Source organism: Neophocaena asiaeorientalis, unplaced genomic scaffold (genome assembly GCF_003031525.2).
Source record: "Neophocaena asiaeorientalis asiaeorientalis breed wild unplaced genomic scaffold, Neophocaena_asiaeorientalis_V1.1 scaffold597, whole genome shotgun sequence".
NCBI classification, from domain to species: domain Eukaryota; kingdom Metazoa; phylum Chordata; class Mammalia; order Artiodactyla; family Phocoenidae; genus Neophocaena; species Neophocaena asiaeorientalis.
The window spans coordinates 3,620,845-3,627,418 of NW_020172664.1; positions in this window are offsets into that span (position 1 = coordinate 3,620,845).

Here is a 6,574-nt window from a genome sequence, read left to right on the forward strand (position 1 = left end):
GTTTCTGATGTATAACAAAGTGAATCAGCTATATGTACACTTATAATCCCATATCTCCCCTCTCTTGAGTCTCCCTTCCACCCTCCCTATCCCACCCCTCTAGGTGGTCACAAAGCACTGAGCTGATCTCCCTGTGCTATGTGGCTGCTTCCCACTAGCTATCTATTTTACATTTGGTAGTGTATATATGTCCATGCCACTCCCTCACTTCATCCCAGCTTACCCTTCCCCCTCCCCGTGTCCTTAAGTCCATTTTCTACATCTGCGTCTTTATTCCTGTCCAGCCCCTAGGTTCTTCACAAACTTTTTTTTTTTGATTCCATATACATATGTTAGCATACGGTGTTTGTTTTTCTCTGACTTACTTCACTGTATGACAGACTCTAGATCCATCCACCTCACTACAAATAACTCAATTTCATTTCTTTTTATGGCTGAGTAATATTCCATTGTATATATGTGCCACATCTTCTTTATCCATTCATCTGTCATTGGACACTTAGGTTGCTTCCATGTCCTGGCTGTTGTAAATAGAGCTGCAATGAACATTGTGGTACATGACTCTTTTTGAAATTAGAACATTCCCTAACACCATACACAAAAATAAACTCAGAATGGGTTAAAGACCTAAATGTAAGGCCAAACACTATAAAACTCTTAGAGGAAAGCATAGGCAGAACAGTCTATGACTTAAATCTCAGCAAGATCCTTTTGGACCCACCTCCTAGAGAAATGGAAATAAAAACAAAAATAAACAAATGGGACCTAATGAAACTGAAAAGCTTTTGCACAGCAAAGGAAACCATAAACAAGATGAAAAGACAACCCTCAGAATGGGAGAAAATATTTGCAAATGAAGCAACTGACAAAGGATTAATCTCCAAAATATTTAAGTAGCTCATGCAGCTCAATATAAAAAAAAAAACAAAAAAAAACAACCCAATCCAAAAATGGGCAGGAGACCTAAATAGACATTTCTCTAAAGAAGATATACAAATGGCCAACAAACACATGAAAGGATGCTCAACATCACTAATCATCAGAGAAATGCAAATCAAAACCACAATGAGGTATCACCTCACACAGGTCAGAATGGCCATCATCAAAAAATCTACGAACAATAAATGCTGGAGAGGGTGTGGAGAAAAGGGAACCCCCTTGCACTGTTGGTGGGAATGTCAATTGATACAGCCACTATGGAAAACAGTATGGAGTTTCCTTAAAAAACTAAACATAGAACTACCATATGACCCAGCAATCCCACTACTGGGCATATACCCTGAGATCAGTTGTTTATAAGCTGCAGGGCCCCATTTTGTATGATGGTAAAACTTTGAACCGGATACAGCAAGTGTTTTAACTACTCCTTAAAGGTAAATTGCTGGGTAAATTTCACTTTTAAAGAATTGTATTCATTCTTTCAGATCAGCTCGATACCACCTAATGAAGTTTAGCATCCCTGGTCACGGTCAAAATGTAACATTTTCCCCCAAAACATGTTGAAATCAATATTTTGAGAACAGTGAGCTATTAAATATCTGGTCTCTAGCAGGAAGAGAGGAAATGGAGATTCTCCTCCACATAAGGAGAGGAAGAACATAACGGGAAATGCACAGGCAGGAGAACAATCCACTTAGATCTCAGGCAGAACTTGTCAATCCCTTGAATCCTCTTTCTTCTTCCCACAGCTGCACTAAAATCGTTCCCCAATCACACTGCGTTCTCTCCCACTCCGATGCCTCGGAACAGATTGTTCTGTACTCCTTGATGAAGTCCTGGTCTCTTAAGACCAGCTGAAATGTTACCGTTTCTGTGGAGGTTTCTTCAGTTCTCCAGGTCTGTCCTCTGCCCCCTCAAAGTCTCTATTTAGCTTCCATGACAGTGTAACTATCTGGTTTGATGTCAGTGTCCCCTGTTTGGCTATCAATTACATAAGAGCATTTCTGAATTTCCAGTTCCTAGCACAGTGCCAGACACCCAAAACGTGCTCAGTAAATGCTCACTGAATAAATATGAAATAATTTGCTTAATTAAATTTCCATTCTACTGGACCTAATCTGACCTAATTGTCTCTTAAAGTGGCAACTAGAAAGGGCTAGGTGTCCCCTAGGGTTCCATGACACAACAGTAAATCCACTGGCCTTTTGAAACAATAGAAGTCCCTGTCTGGCAGCTGCATTCAGCAACTTGCCAACAGAATTCTGTGATGAGGTTGCTGTGGTTTGGACCCAGGAAGAGATAGATAGAGGAAAAACCTGGAGTGAAAAATCCAGGAGTGTGTAACCAAGTGAGACAAATGAGCAGTTTGAAAACCCAGGAATATCAGCTGTATTCTGGCAGTAGGTATTGAGAACTGTCCCAGACCAAGAGGAGGACAGAGATCAAAGACCAGGGACATAGCTATGGATCCCAAGAGAGACTGTGTAGGTTACAGGGACTAGGGAATGATGATCCTGGTTTACTAGAACTAAAAGACTATCAATAGCCAGGACCCTAGAGTTACAAGTGATAAAAATCAGAAAATGAATGTAACTGCAAAAGAAGATATGTCCCTGCACTAGGACCTCAAAGCCCTCTCTGATTGTCCTTACAATGTATCCTATTGTCTTACTGCCCTACCAGACTGTGAGCCTCTCAAGAAAAGCCATTTCAACCTATTCCTCTTTCTGTTCCCAACACCCACTAGGAACCCAGCATATTGTCTGACACTTCATTTACACCTAACATATTTTGCTGTCGAACTGACCTCTAAGAATGGAGAGTCTAACTTACACCCTCCAAGTCCTACAGCTAAAGACAAGATGTTAACCCAATGTGTTTTACTATATGAATTTCAGGCTACTTCAGCAGTTCCTTGATTCTGTCATTATGAGACATTTTCCCCCTAAATTACATGTGATGACTAGAATTTCATATGTTATAGAAATAAACAGATATGAGCAGAAGAGGAAAAATACACAGAAAGAATGTACTTTTTCTTAGTAATGATACACTCAAACATTTCTAGTGCCTGAGAAAGTAAAATCTTTAATTCCACTGCAGTTTTGAAATGAAACCTGCCACTGTACTGACTGTTCGTTGCTCCAAACAAGCTTGGGTGTGTGCCTGATATTTGGTGCAGCAACTGTGATACAGTGTAAGATTTCTGAGTGACAGAATGATATCAGCTTTTTGCAGAAGTTAGCTGCAATTTTATTGGAAAAAATGTTGTCTGAGGAGATTGAGCAGTAACTGAATATGCATATATATGCCCCAGCAGTCAAAGAGCTGTAAAGTAACCACTTTTTCAAATTGACTTGTGCAATAGAGAGAAAAACTCCTACGTTTCCTCAGGCCTAATACATCATCAAATGGGCACTATAAAACATTGCTTTCCTTTCTTGATTTTTATCAGTACGAGTCCAGACATAAGGTTAGTTTAACAGTAAATGGACATTCTTTCCTATGCTTTCTTCACAAGGAGAATGTCAAATTTTTACAGTTATTGAAATACAGCGCATCCTGAACTCTCCACGCTGGCCTGTAACTTGCAACACTGTGCCTTCTAGAATTGCAGTTCCCCTGCTATTCCCAAGTAAACTCAAGTTCAGAAACCCCTTTAAAGGCCTAGAGTTTTCTCTTGTCCTGTCTTTGCCACCCGACCAAAAACTGGAGCTTCCTCTGTGGCCCTGCATGGCATGCAGTGACTCCCTCTGGGATCTCCACGATCCAGCTTCATCCACCAGAACACAGGCACCAGTCCCCTCCACCAGTAAGCTTACACAAGCCACTGAACCAACCTTACCCACTGGAGAGAGACAACAAAAAAAATGGGAACTCCAAACCTGCAGCCTGTGAAAAGGAGACCCCAAACACAGTAAGTTAAGTAAGATGAGAAGACAGAGAAATACACAGCAGATGAAGAAGCAAGGTAAAAACCCACCAGACCAAACAAATGAAGAGGAAATAGGCAGTCTACCTGAAATAGGATTCAGAGTAATAATAGTAAAGATGATCCAAAATCTTGAAAATAGAATGGAAAAAATACAAGAAACGTTTAACAAGGACCTAGAAGAAGTAAAGAGCAAATAAACAATGATGAACAACACAATAAATGAAATAAAAAATTCTCTAGAAGGGATCAGTAGCAGAATAACAGAGGCAGAAGAACGGATAAGTGACCTGGAATATGAAATAGTGAAAATAACTACTGCAGAGCAGAATAAAGAAGAAAGAAGGAAAAGAATTGAGGACAGTCTCAGAGACCTCTGGGACAACATTAAACACACCAACATTCAAATTTTACGGGTCCCTGAAGAAGAAGAGAAAAAGGGACTGAGAAAATATTTGAAGAGATTATAGTTGAAAACTTCCCTAATATGGGAAAGGATATAATCAAGTCCATGAAGCACAGAGAGTCCCATACAACATAAATCCAAGGAGAAACATGCCAAAACACATTAATCAAATTATCAAAAGTTAAATCCAACGAAAAAATTTAAAAAGCAGCAAAGGAAAAGCAACAAATAACATACAAGGGAATCCCCATAAGGTTAACAGCTGATCTTTCAGCAGAAACTCTGGAAGCCCAAAGGGAGTGGCAGGACATATTTAAAGTGATGAAAGGAAAAATCCTACAACCAAGATTACTCAACCCAGCAAGGGTCTCATTCAGATTCGACGGAGAAATCAAAACCTTTACGGACAAGCAAAAGCTAAGAGAATTCAGCACCACAAAAACAGCTTGACAACAAATGCTGAAGGAACTTCTCTAGGCAGGAAACACAAAAGAAGGAAAAGACCTACAATAACAAACCCAAAACAATTAAGAAAATGGGAATAGGAACATACATATCAATAATTACCTTAAATGTAAATGGATTAAATCCTCCTACCAAAAGACATAGACTGGCTGAATGGATATGAAAACAAGACCCATATATATGCTGGCTACAAGAGACCCACTTCAGACCTAGGGACACATACAGACTGAAAGAGAGGGGATGGAAAGAGAGGGGATGGAAAAAGATATTCCATGCAAATGGAAATCAAAAGAAAGCTGTAGTAGCAATTCTCATATCAGACAAAATAGACTTTCAAATAAAGACTATTACAAGAGACAAAGAAGGACACTGCATAATGATCAAGGGATCAATCCAAGAAGAAGATATAACAATTGTAAATATTTATGCACCCAACAAAGGAGCACCTCGATACATAAGGTAAATGCTAACAGCCATAAAAGGGGAAATCGACAGTAACACATTCATACTAGGGGACTTTAACACACCACTTTCACCAATGGACAGATCATCCAAAATGAAAATAAATAAGGAAACACAACCTTTAAATGACACATCAGACAAGATGGACTTAATTGATATTTATAGAACATTCCATCCAAAAACAACAGAATACACTTTCTTCTCAAGTGCTCCTGGAACATTCTGCAGGATAGATCATATCTTGGGTCACAAGTCAAGCCTTGGTAAAATTAAGAAAATTGAAATCCTATCAAGTATCTTTTCTGACCACAGCACTATGAGACTAGATATCAATTTCAGGAAAAAAACTGTAAAAAATACAAACACGTGGGAGGGTAAACCATACACTACAAGATAACCAAGAGAGATCACTGAAGAAATCAAAGAGGAAATCAAAAAATACCTAGAAACAAATGACAATGAAAACATGACGAACCAAAACCTATGAGATGCAGTAAAAGCAGCTCTAAGAGGGAAGTTTATAGCAATACAATCCTACCTCAACAAACAAGAAAAATCTCAAATAAACAACCTAAGCTTACACCTAAAGCACTGAGAGAAAGAAGAACCAAAAAAAATCCCAATGTTAGCAGAAGGAAAGAAATCCTATAAATCAGATCAGAAATAAATGAAAAAGAAATGAAGGAAACAATAGTGAAGATCAATAAAACTGAAAGCTGGTTCTTTGAGAAGATAAACAAAATTGATAACCCATTAGCTAGACTCATCAAGAAAAAAAGAAGACTCAAATCAACAGAATTAGAAATGAAAGATGAGAAATAACAACTGACACTGAAGAAATACAAAGGATCATGAGAGATTACCACAGGCAAGTATATTCCAATAAAATGTACAACCTGCAAGAAATGGACAAATTCTTAGAAAAGCACAACCTTCTGAGACTGAACCAGGAAGAAATAGAAAATATAAACAGACCAATCACAAGCACTGAAATTGAAACTGTGATTAAAAATCTTCCAACAAACAAAAGCCCAGGACCAGATGGCTTCACAGGTGAATTCTATCAAACATTTAGAGAAGAGCTAACACCTATTCTTATCAAATTCTTTCAAAATGTAGCAGAGGGAGGAACACTCCCAAACTCATTCTTTGAGGCTACCATCACCCTGATACCAAAACCAGGAGAAGATGTCACAAAAAAAGAAAACTCCAGGCCAATATCACTGATGAATATAGATGCAAAAATCGTCAACAAAATACTGGCAAACAGAATCCAACAGCACACTAAAAGGATCACACACCATGATCAAGTGGGATTTATCCCAGGGATGCAAGGATTCTTCAATATATGCAAATCAATCAATGTGATA